General features: G+C 44.6%; 1 long non-coding RNA gene across 4 annotated transcripts in view; it reads right to left on the bottom strand.

Moving 5' to 3' along the window:
• The window catches only part of LOC114011717 (uncharacterized), a 59,634-nt gene extending 47,286 nt beyond the window's left edge, over positions 1–12,348 (bottom strand). For all 4 annotated transcript variants that reach the window (XR_008748828.1, XR_008748827.1, XR_008748829.1 and 1 more), the window contains exon 1: positions 12,115–12,348. This is a non-coding gene — a long non-coding RNA (uncharacterized LOC114011717). The remainder of the gene's footprint in view (positions 1–12,114) is intronic.
• Positions 12,349–13,151: the final 803 nt, after the last annotated feature.

Below are 13,151 nucleotides of genomic sequence, written 5' to 3'. Positions count from 1 at the left end.
TGTCCATATGGAATCCACAGGAAAATTAAGCCTGGGAATTTAAGGATTCTCAGTGAATGCTGCGGGAGGGAATTTAAGGTAGGCTGCTTAAGCCACAATTGACTAGTGAACTCAGAACATTTCAGATTTTCTTTAATATCATTAATTGACTTTCCTAGAACCATAAAGAGCAGATCAGCTAGTACTGGCAGGTGTGCCATGGGCAGCGCTGACAATCTGTGCAGTCAGGAGAGCTTGTAGAAACTGCTGCCTGCAAAACGACTGAAGTTAGGATAGCAAAACCGGGTGAAGATCCCGACTCACAACCAGCACCATCTTAGTGCTGGCACCCTGGCATGGCTGAAGTCACATTTGCCCTTTGATGGTGTCGTACTGCTACTAAACAGCAAAAGGGGAAGGCTACTATCAAGCAAAAGGGGAAATTAGCTCTACTATTAACAAGCTTTTTTTTGTGATGATAGAACCATTTTGCACATTAGTATTACCTTTCTGGGGAAGTAAGCCGCCTTCCTTAGCAATACTAATCCACCAGCAGCAAGACAGAGCAAAAACAAGAGCCGAGAGGCAACAGTTATTTCACCCCGCCTGGTTCCCCCATTTCCAGATCCAGCTCCTTGACACCAGGTGTCAAACTCTCCAGTACAAATGCAGGGAGTCAGCAAAATGAGAGACTGTTTCTCAAGCTGTGGAAGAGATGTTTGCAGTGTTTCTGAAAAAATATCTCTAAAAATGGAGTTTCTTGGGATGATTTTAACTGATCCAGCGCCATGGTAGCCCAGGTGATCCTTTGCAAAAATGTTCACTGAAAAAAAATAATCAACATCTGCCCTACACATTGAGGTGCAAAAGCAAGCAGGAGGACTTACTCTGCTGAAAAAAGTCATCTTTCCTGAGTGCTTATGCTTAACCTGGGCTGAAGCCATCTGTTCAGTAGAGTGTGTCTTCTTACAGCGTGCGAGTGAGTCTGTGTGTATAGGAGTGTGTGTTTTTTGCTCCCTGACCTAGAATCATGCTGTTATATAAACCCCAGGATTATCAATAACCTCACATTACAAACCAGCTCCTGTTCAACTCATTAAAGGATTGTGTCTCTGCCTGTTCTGACTCATTTAGCCTCTTTGGCATTCTTTCTGTTAATGAAGATAGCAATTCATTACTCTGCACTAGCTGAAACACCCATAGGTTAACTCAGTTTTCCCTTTTGAAACGATTCTTTTACAACGGTGTTGCAGCAGTTCCTTCTGCCCTGGCAAAACAAACATCAGACCAGCCAGCAGCAAGATCTTCCAACCTCAAATACTTGCTCCTAAAATTATGGCTCGATGTATCTGAAGTCCCCAGACCTGGATGAAACCAGCAAACTTCCACCACTCTCAGCCCCAGCTCAGTTCCCTTGCTTTATCATGTACGACATTACCTCACCGCCTTGCAATGAAACATATAATCAAAACCCCAGAAGCTGAGTCTCTCCATGGATTTAGGAAGAATCAGATTTTAGGAAGAAGCAGCTGAGATGTCACCTTGTTTCTCTATGCTTTTGCCATATTGAGCAAAACGGCTCATCTGTAAGTAGGTTCATAACACTGTCCTTTTTTTCTTTAACCAGCTCCACAATTTGACCAAGCCAATGGGATCAGCAAAATTTTTGCAAGAATTCTTCCTTGGAAATCCAGGAATTTGCTGTTCTGGTTTTTTTGGCTCTCAGCTCTTGTGCAACCTGCCGACTTGTGCAGAGCCATGCTCTATTTCCCTCCCAGCAACTCATCCTACACAATCCACCGGGAATGCAGGAAGCCTGCTTTACCGACTGCAAAGCTCCTGTCATTTCTCACCTTTTTTTCTTAGTGGTCTTAGTGGGTTTTGACTCTAAATCCAAAGAAATAACCCAAATTTGAAGGTGTAAAATTTCTCAGTGTTAGCCAGTGCCCCATAAGTTTAACTCCCGAGGAAGCCAGGACAGGTTTAAAGATGCTTCCAGTCAGAAAGTGATGTCTCTGTATGCCAGTGTCACCTGAACACATATCAGAGACAGTTTTGAGGGAAAAGCATTGGACTGGCTGAATAATCATGACTACAAACAGGTGAATTTCCACGTCACTTTGTAAAGGAACAACCCTGACAAAACCAGAGTAAAGAAACAAGAACTAAAACCAAACCCTCCAGAAATCACCCAAGGTTAGGGGGCTGGAATTTAAGCAAAACAAAACAAAGGGTGGGGAAAAAAGCAAAATAGAAGAGAATAAACAAGAAGAAATGAAAAATAGGGGGCAGTTAATTCTGTTTGGGGATATATTTGTTTGTTTGTTTGTTTTGTTGGGTTTTTTTAACAAAACTACAGAACTGCAGGCAAAACCAAGGAAAATTACGTTACTCTTCCTGTGGAAAAAATATGAAATTCAGATTGAGAGAGTGTTCTGATCTGTCTGAGGTTGGCATTTTAATGGGGCTGGCTTCTCCAAGGCAGCCTATTACAGCCCCATTCAATAGTTCTAACCATTGTGGAAAAATGCCATGTGCCAACAGCTATTTTCCACAATTTTCTTCAGAAAATCTGAAAGAAATGCAGAAAATTGATTTGCAGCCCTGGCAGGGAGATAGAGAAACAGTAGCACAAGGCTGCAGGCCAGTAATTTATGTTTCGAATGTCACTGAGTACTTTGCCTGTAATTTCAAGGGAGAATGATAATAATTAAAAGCACAAACTCTCCAGTCATTTCTTACAAGGGAAAAAGCTGAACGTAGTAAGTGTAGGGATTTCTTCAAGTGCTTAACTTTTCCAGTGGAGTTTCAAAAATTAAATATAGTAATAATATCTGTCATCCAAAATTATCCCAATGAGCTTTCCAAAGTAGACAGGGGAAGCACTTCAGCCACCACTAAAATGCAGCCACTGCTTGGATGAAACGTGGCAGCTGTTTAACGACAGGCAGCCCTCCACGGACCCTTCAGCCAGAGACGTGGACCAGCAGCTGAATGGGACATGGGGCATGGCCCTGGGACATGCAGGAGCTGCCCGTGTTGTCACTGGGAGGGCAGGGAGGGCTCATTCCTTCCAGCATGTCCCTACCTAACAACGTGAAGGGTGGTGAAGAGACACCTGAGCCAGAGATGAACAAAGGTCCTGCACCACAGATAGCCAAGTGGGTGTGACAACTTCCATCGGGACCTGCTCATTTGGATTTAGCCTGGGATCCCTTGCATGATGCTGTGTTGCATCATTAGATGAGTTTTTTATGAGGAAGCAGTCTGCAGTAAATCTGAACATACAGAGCCAGCATAGAGACAAGAATGTGAGGCAGAGTGTTATCAGAGCAACCAGCTCTATTTCTAGCTTAAAGTTCATGAGATGTAAAAGATGCCCTCTACACACAACATTGGTTCCCAAGATGACCTCTATACACAGCATCAGCTCCAATTTAATGCCAGTAGTCGCTGCTTGGAGTGTATATTCACCACACAGTGGTTACAATTTAAGTTTGCACCAAGCCCAGGGCACTCCTGGGCTGGTTCTCTAGCTAGCTAGGATACTGATGGAATACCAGGTTCCAATTTAACTCCAGTTGCAGGTTACTTGCTCAGCGATAGAGAAAGAGGGAACGAATCACTGCAGCTAAAACCAGTCCTCTAATAGCCTTCCTGTGTACAAGTTCTTTGGCAGGAGACACAATACCAAACTGCAACCTATGGTTTGCCACAGCGAGATTTCCACAGGAGTGTCCCCCATGGGAGAGTCTGAATAAATGCTGAATTCACCTTCACCCGGTGTTTGACTAAAACTGGGTGTGCACGCTCCTGTGTGCACAGCCCAGGAGGAGGATTGTTCACCTGGCAAATAGAATGTTCTTTCCTATCAGTGGGAGCTGACGCTCAAATAGCAATTGAAATTGCAAAGGACACATACAAGCCACACGAGCATTTCCACTCGCTCTTTGATAAAGTTACTATGAATTGAGTGTACGCACCTAAGAGCAAACTTTCTCTATTCTGCAAATAGGGATCATTTCCTCGGCAAATTATTTCATTTGTCAATGGCTTTCATCTATACAGAAAAAAATGCACTTGTAACTTTCCACATTCATTCTGACAACCACAGGGATATTTCTCAAGGCTTTTATCACATCTGCTGAGACAAAAAGAGAATTACAAGTAGTACTTTATATACTTGAGAAAACTAAAGGAATGGTCATATTTCTGTAGCTGATCTTAAATGGAGAGCAAAACCTAAATCCTGTATTTATGGAAACAATAAAATCAATAAATAGAAGAGAGATCGAAGAAAAAATTCTGAGCTGAGGAGAAATTTCAATTCTATTGTTTCAGGAATATGCCCGCTATATTAAGACTAGATTTTGTCTAGATTTTTTCAAAGGAAATCACAGAATCTTTATGTGTACAGGCAATATCATTGCAGAGATAAATGGCTTTCAGATATTAGTTTCAGACTGGGTAAACATTAACCTTTTGACCACTGGCCGTTTGTCCACAAATCATAATGTTTACTGAATTACAAAGGAGACATATGTATTGCTACATATGTTCACCATTTTGCAACAGAAGATCCTCCTGACAGTGTCTCATATTGATTATGAACAGGACTTCATATAGGACAGAATATAGTAAATTTGTGTATCAGTGCTGCCCCCAAACGCTTTCTTCCTCCAGAGTCTAAATCTTCATGAAAAATAAAAATAATTTTATACATCTTCTAATAGGTATAAGATTAGGTATTCCTTTTATAGGAGGAAAATTTTGGAAAAGTGTTTGTGAGTGACATAATTATGCCTGCCTGAGTTCGAAGAGAGCCTGAAGAAAGGCATAAATACCCGTGTCTTGTATTCATCTCAGCTGGGTATTAACTCATTTTGCTTCTTAGCAACACATGTAAGAAAGCAGAGGGTGATCTCATAAACTGCTGTGCTAACTTGTTAGAAATTCCCACCGGAAACATTCAGAAGGAAAATTATCCCCAGGGATCACACTCTGAAGCTCCCAGCAGCTTCCCTGGATACACTTGTACTCAGCACTGGTGAGGTCGCACCTCGAATACAGTTCAGTTTTGGGTCCCACTACAAGAAAAATGTTGAGGGGCTGGAGCATGTCCAGAGATGGGCAGTGGGGCTGGGGAAGGGCTGGGGCACCACTCTAATGGGGGGCGGCTGGGGGAGCTGGCGGTTTCAGCCTGGAGAGGAGGGGGCTCAGGGGGGGACCTGATCGCTCCCTGCAACCACCTGAAAGGGGCTGTGGGCAGGGGGGTCGGTCTCTGCTCCCAGGTAACAAGCAACAGGATGAGAGGACACAGCCTCAAGTTGTGCCAGGGGAGGGTTAGATCAGATATTGGGAGAAGTTTCTTCATGGAAAGGATGACCAAGCACTGGCACAGGCTGCCCAGGAGGTGGTGGAATCACTGTCCCCAGAGGTGTTAAAAGATGTGTAGCTGTGGCACTTGGGGACATGGGTTAGTGGTGGGCTTGGCAGTGCTGGGTTAACAGCTGGATTTGATCTATCTGAAAGAACTTTTCCAACCTAAACGATTCTATGATTTCACCTTGTGGAAGGGTAACAGCAGCAAACACCCCCTCCCACCGCACCCCGCGAGGAATGCAAAGCCCGTGGAAAAGATACCCGAATCTCCCTTCTGTGTGTTACTAGGGTGGTGATGTGCTTTGCTGGACACAGTAATCCCATGTCAAATCAAAAATAGTTGGTAAAAAGTAGATGATCCTACCTAGGGCAAGGCCTTTTGCTCATTCTTGGAACTGGTACACTCCTGAGAAGTGCCCTTTAGTACTAGTTTTTGATTGCACCAACACAATTGCACACGTTGCTGATTTAACTGAGGGCAGAATTTGACCCTCAAGCCTCGTTAGCTTCACACAATGTCAGAGATGCTTCTACCACTGGACCTATGTTCCAAGCCCTATTATGGTATGTTATCATATAATAATATGTGAGTAACGATTACTAAACATCACTTAATGAAAGGTTTTCTTGTTTTTTTCTGTTTATACTATGGCACATAATTTGAACCTTGGATGATTAAATGCTACATAAAATTTTCCAATACTAGCAATCCTGGGAGCATCTTTTTGAACACTTGGCAACCTTGTAATGGTTTCTCAGTAACAAGCATGCCCTAATGTGACATTCCACTTCAGCAGCCTCTCTGAGGTCTTTTTCTTTTTTTTTTTTCTTTTTTTTTTTTTTTTCCTCTCCATTGCAGCAAGGAGATGAAGACAGTTATCCAGAAGAAGCAGGTGCTGCAGCGTTGCTCCCTGTGGAGGTTATTGCAATACCCAGACGTCATTAGCACTGAGATACAGTACGTTGTAGTACAGTAAATGCGTCACGTTGCACTGGCTTCCATGGTACTCTAGTGCATCCTGCCATGTATCATCGCGGGGGTCTGTCAGCAAAGGTTGTTTGAAAGGGAGGGACTAGTCACTGTAAGCAGGAACTGCAGAGCGAAGAGGGAGATTGTAATCTTCCCCACCACCACCTTTTTTAGACACTATCTTCTTTTCTTTGCACAGACTTGGCATTGAAATAAAGGAAAAATACTGCAAATTCAGGAATCACTGGGTCCAGTTTAGCATAATTGTATAAACAGATGTATTAGCTGAAATAAACCCCGTTCTAAGTGATACTGAGTCACAACAACCTCTCTGATGGTGCACCAGCACTCCAGTGTTTCACCAAGGAAGGATTTAGCCCAGTTGCATTGCTCTGTGGGTGGCTGTTGATACCATTTCTGAATACGCACCATCTCACCCAAGGGGAGGTAGATGTGACATGGACTCTTTCTTGCCATGTGGGAGAGGCTATACTAATTCTGGGGACCTGCAAGTCCCTTAAGCTCGTTGTCCCCAGAAAACCTTCCCCAGTTCTACAGCACAGGTGCCCACCTTAGGATGGCAGGGTAATTCAGGTCTGAAAGGACCTCAGGAGGGTCTGCTGGGTCAGACCAGGTTGCTGAGGGCTTTATCCAGCCTCGTCTCTAAAACCTTCATGATGGAGCTAGCACAGCTTCCCTGGGCAACCTGCTCTGCTGCCATTCTGTCCTCCTGGAAGGTGTCCCAGTGAAGGCCCCTTGTTATTGTGTCAGTAAGCATGCAGAGCAAGTGGAATTTACACCCTGAGTGAGTACAAAGTGATGTAGCAAGGAAAGCAATTAGCAGGAGCATGCAAGATAAACCAGGGGTGAATTGGAGGGGTTTGTCTGCATGGCTGTCTCAGATCACACCTAACACAGAGATAACCTGACCTAGCCTTAAACTTGCAGCTGGTCCCCGCGCTCGTTAGCTGAGTGTACAGTGATCGCTTTTGGCCACAGCCCCCTGTTGCTTAAGATTTGACCGTTTTGGTTAGAATAACTGGTTTGTTATTCAACTCCCTCTGTCAAGTTGCCTCCTCCTTCATCACGTAAGTTAATTCCACTCATTTTTACAACCTCAAACAGCATCATTTAATGTCTCAGCCAGAATGAACAGTGAAGTCTCTCCACCAAATTAAGCTGGGTTTGCATAACTTCACGTGAAGTCTGGACTGATTTAGTAAAATCTGATCTCAGCAATACCTGAGGTACTGGATAGTCTTGCTGCGCATGCAGGGGTAGGAAGGTGCTGCTAATACAGCAAGGAGGAAAACACAAACCTCTGGTACGTGGAAGTAAAAACAGGTAGAAACAGGTACTGTTAATGAAACTGCTCAGAACAAGATGCTGCTTCAGCTCCGTAACTGTAAATCCCAAGTAGGAGAAGGCCCCTGCAGACACCCCGCGCGCTGACGGCGCAGTCTGAAGTTACTCCAACCAACATCTGCTTCAGTGGGAGCAGAACTTGCCTCGGTGTTGTTAGTACAAGTCACAGTTTACACAGCATGAAGCGTTTCAGTTTCATAATGAGGTTTGCATTTGAATGCAGGTCTCTGGGAATACAAGAAGATAATTTTATCTAAACTGATTTACCCACCCCTAACAGTTTTACCCAGCAGGTCTCAGACACCAAGTGGAGATTCTCTAGTGGCTCTGCCTTGTGTATTCACATGAGATGCCTTTTTTAATTCCTTAGCAATTTCTTTGTTACTGGAGGATGAGAATGAAAGGCTGGCTGAATGAAGGGAGGCACGACCCCTGTGTCTTAATAAAATAAAGTCCTCTGGGGTTGGCCCAGAGGTTATGCTTCCATTGCCATGGGAGAGACCTGGATTAATTCCTGCTCTGGTCCTTTGCTCCGAGGCAGTGGTGCAGGGTGGTGCAGAGGTTTCAGGCAGCAACGCTCAGCAATGACCTTTCTGATTGATTGCAGGGCAGGGTGGATGAGCCCCGGGGGGACCCAGCCCCCCTCAGCTGGGCAGCATCACTGGAGGGGAGCAGGGACAGATGACAGCCCAGGGAAAGACATAGGAGTCAGGGCTCTTTTGGGGGCATAGGAGTTGTCCTCAGGTTTAAAAAGCAAAAAGCGTACAAAGTGACACACCCCGCTGCCACAGCTAGGCAATATGTGGGAAATTCAACAACATATTATTTGCTGGAAAGAAAATGAACTCTTTTTTAAAAAAAAAAAAGTGTGGCTCTCAGTGAAAACCACGTTTATAAAATTTCAAACAATGTATGTTTTGTGGTTGTTGGGACTGAGCACAGCACTCCTCACGGAGCTTTAAATCATTTCATATGAATGCAAAAGCCCTCGCTGCTTTGCTGAATCGAGAGATCTCCAAAAAAGCCTGAATGTGAAAAGAAAAGTAACAGCTGAAAATTCCAGCCAGCGGGTTCGAGTTTTCCAAGGCCTGTTTGCTTTGGCCTGCCGCTGCCATTCCTTTCTTTCTTTCTTTAGAAGTGTGAAACTGGTTGGTCGCTGGTATTTGTTCTGCGGTTTGCACTAACTGTTCCATCTGTGTAAACTCCAACTTGCCAGCCTGGGAGTTTAACAACACTTTCCCTTCAGCTGGAAGGAAAATGAAAGTCCCATTAAGTGGCACTTTGAAGCTTTGCAAAACACACTGCGTTGAGTTTGAACGTAGAGCGGGAAGGTCGGCTCGTGCCCGAGGCTGCTCCTTGCCGTTAGCACGGGATCAGCCCAGGCTGGAGCCAGCAGCGGGGCTTGAGGGCTGCCCGCTCAGCACCTCATGGCATGCTGGAAGTGCATCTGCAAACCGAACAGCTGAAACCTACAGAAACGCAAGGACAACCACGTAGCCAAGCCACCTACGATTTTACTAGCAGTATCTCTTTGTCATGAGTTACCAAGATTGATCTACAAAAGTGTTGAGGTTCTAAAATGATCTCTTAGGCAGCCAGGTAGGAGTTAAATGCCTAAATATCTCAGTGGGTCTGCTTCCTAGCTAGTGTTGCACATTAGAATTGCTGGGTTTCTTGTCCTGGATATCCAGCTTAGTCCTGAAGTGAGTCCAGTTCCCCTCCTATCAACCAGTTCAGCTGCGCCCACCATGATTAATTTTTTGATTGCCTCTGCTTTTTAGGATTGACAACATTTCTATGTTGGTATTGTCATTCCAGGTCATTACTATAGTTTATAGTTTATGTCCTGTGGATTGCCAAGCTGTGATTTAAATCAGAGTTCAGCTTTCAGACAATCTTTGTATCATTGACCAAGCTTTGGGGAACATAAGCCGAGGAGCAACCAGCTCCAGCACCCCACTACTGTGATGGAGGATGGACTCATCCCGCTGTGTGGGATTGACCTTGATGGAGGATTGAGCCCATCCTGGCAGGGCTCCGAGTCCAGCTCCGATGGCACCTTTCTGCTGTTGGGCCAGTTATAATCTAGAGCTAAGTGTGGCTCAGTTCTTGTTTAAAGAGAAAACAACAACAGATCCCTGATTAGCTGCCTCAATGAGAACACCCTCAGCCTTTCATCTGCACAGAAAAGACAGCTGAAATGCTGGTTTGTCTCCCGTTTTCACACTGCTGTTCTCCTGGCCCGTGGTGTGTATTTGTCCATTCCAGGGTGCATCAGCCCTGCCTAGATCGTACTCCAGAGCCCTGGGCACAGGCAGCCCTCTCCCTCTTTTTTTCATGTTGCTTTCTTTTGTTTCCTGACTGCGTGCTTAGTGAGGGTATGTTTTCAAAGCTATGCGTGGGGTTTAGCTGCCTGAAACCTGTTATGGCTAACAGAGAAGCTGTGCTGCTAATACACAAGTAATACTTAGAAAACGTGTAGTAAAATTCAGGATCAGTTAATGCACAGGAGAGGGGTATATTGGCTTAGAAAAACTCATTGCTGCAGAGAAGAAAGAATTCATCAGATTCCTCTAAAATAATGTTTCTGAACATTCGTATGAACTCCCAACAGCTGTTGAGTTCAATCATGTTTACTGCTTACCCAAAACTATATTGTTGTTTTTTCATAGAAAATTTAGAGGCGGGGAGAGCAGATTGCAAGTGTTTTAAAGAAAGCTACAAGCAACACTGGAAGTAAATGTATTTTTGAAGATGACTTTCAGTAAATAACCAGCTTACTGAAAAAAGCCTTTTCCTGAAATACAAACTAAAAAAATCACTGAACATTTTTCAGATTTGTCTTTCCCCTGCTGCCTTTTTCTGTTTAAAAACTAATCCTTTTCAAATACTTTTTAGTTCAGCTGCAAGAACTTATTTCTGCTAAAAATAAGTTTCTGTTGAAAAGTCCATCCAGCTTTTCTCTGTGAGGATTCAGGAGATCTCTTCAAGAAACGTTAGCAAAATGTTCTGTCACAGTCTCTGCTGTAGGTAACCAGAGATATTTGCTCTCTGAAGAAATCTCCATCGCACGGTGCAGACACCTTTCATTTTTTCTGCACTCGAGCTCAAAAGCCTGTACCTGCCAATGTACTTTGACCAAAGAAAGGTCAGTTATGCATTTGCATAAAATCGAATATATTTGCATAAATCAAGCTGCAACTTCCTATATTGCATTGATCTTGACTGCATATTCTGATTTTCATGGTGACACGGGATGAGAGGCAGCAACAACCAGTTGTAAGAGTACCTGCCTTAAGCTCACCCCTGCCTTGAAGGGAACAGAGATCAATCCCCGAGCCCACCTGAATGCTCTCAGATGTCAGTAACACCACAGCAGAGAGTCAGTTCTGTTTCTGTTCAGCTCACTGGAAGCTGAAACACACTCCTTTCCCCCCATTTTTCACCTGTTCTGCTGTGCAGAGCTCTACTGAAGTCATGGAAGCAAACCTGTAGGCCTTCAGAGGTCCACATACGCGAGAATTCAGATTAAACTATCCAAAACCAGGCTCTGCCAAGATCATCAGTAAATTACAATGCACCTGAGATTTTCATACAATAAGTTTTAGTTCATTTAAACTTTAAACATTAAAGTTTAATTAATTAATTAATTAATTAAATTAAATAAATTAATTAAACATTAAAGTTCATTTACCCAAGGTGGGAGGGTCACGATACATTTAGATCCAATATTTTGTCTGATTCGATGAAAGTGGCAGAGAAAATTGAGACTCTCCTGACTTTAAGAACTTAAGCCTTCAAATTAATTTCAAATTCCAGGAAGTATCTAATAAAAACACTGCAGCTGGCACTGTTCAAATTGCCAATATATTCAAAAGCAATTTAGAAGTGCCAAAGTGATGACATGCCAGGCCAGCCCCTGCTACTGCTTTGAACCCCCCGTGGCACCAAGTCCTGTGCTGGAAAGCAGAGGGGCCAGGTCACCCCCTCCCCATGCTGACCTCTGACAAAGCTTTTTCTTAAACAGCCACCAAAGCAGCTCCACAGTGGCCCTTTTGATAAGGCATATCATTCCCTTCACCCTTAAATCCACCTGAATATGAGACTTACAAAAGAATGGACCTTAAAAACAGACTCCTGTAAAGGAACACCTTTTTGTTGTTGTTCAGAGAAGAATCATTTCTTATCACAACCAAAAACTGCTTTCAAACATTGCACCCAGGCTGTGCAAGGCAGGCAGGATTAGCTCTTTGCAGAAACCTTCTTTTTAAGCTACACAGAGAATTGAGGTAGTGCCTGGGCCTTTCAGTGCCTTCTTCCCTGCAGCAGCTTTCTGTGTCCACCACCGGGGGGGGTGGGGGTGGGGTGTGGGGGGGTAGCAGATGGCACAGCTAACAGCACAAAATATTTTTATTTACCTGAATGCCGACCAGTTAGCTCAGAGAGAAATGACTGCTGTCAGCTCCGCTACGCTGAGTAGAAATCCAATGGCTTATCCAACCCTCCTTGCTTTGATCTGCCCTTCCTGGGTATCGCTGCTGCCCATGCTCACAAGCAAAACAGGCAGCAGAGCCCACCGCATCAAACACCCCCAGTAGCACAGGCCACCAAGGCTGCATGCTCAAACAGGACACACAAAAGCACCCAGCCAACCCCCACACCAACCCCCAGCACCCCATAGCTTAATGCACTGCTTATATCTAATTAAGGGTACCAGGCAGGATCCCCAGGCAGGTGATCAGAATCAGGAGGCACCAGAAAGCAATAAAAGGAATCACCTGGAAACCAGCAGAGTTTTACTGGGGGGGAAGGGTTTGGTTTCTCATTTTTTTTTGCCTCTCACCTCACTTACACCTCTGCCCTCTTTTTGGACCCATGTTTAGGTTAAAAATTAGCTGTTACTCATTTTGGCATGTGCGTGCCAAATGGCAGGAGTTCCCAGGGCAAAGGCTCTTCCTTTGAAGTCAGCAGCCAGAGGCTTTAGGGCACTGTCCCAGACCTGCTGCTGGTGGTGGTGGTGGTAACATGGAGCTCTCCCTTGCACCTGGGTGCAGTGGGACACAGGACAGCCCAGGCTACCCATGCTGCTGATGCTTCTGCCTCTGCTTGAGCACACACTGATTTGTGGGCTCCCTGCAGTGGAACTGCTCTGTGAGCAGCTTTACCAGCTACGGCTTGATGGAAGGTTTTGCAGAAGTGTAGGACCGCCGTGGTGCTGACATGACAAATGAAAGCAAAAGCAGCTCTTGGCCTGGGCACAGAAGCTGTTTATTACCTGCAGCTGTGATGGGCTTTGGGGGATGCAGTTTAGTGCAGCACTGTGAGCTGAGCTGCTCTACATGAGGAGAGCAGATCCTGTATGTGCCGGGGTCTATGCTTCCTCTCATTCTGGAGCAAATCTGGAGACATCCTACCAGGTCCATGGAGAACCTGTCTCCTGGTTTCTAGAAATTCT

Source organism: Falco peregrinus, chromosome 9, assembly GCF_023634155.1.
Source record: "Falco peregrinus isolate bFalPer1 chromosome 9, bFalPer1.pri, whole genome shotgun sequence".
Taxonomy (NCBI): Eukaryota; Metazoa; Chordata; class Aves; order Falconiformes; family Falconidae; genus Falco; species Falco peregrinus.
The sequence above is the reverse complement of the archived record's forward strand: the minus strand, read 5'-3'. Positions and strand labels throughout refer to the sequence as shown.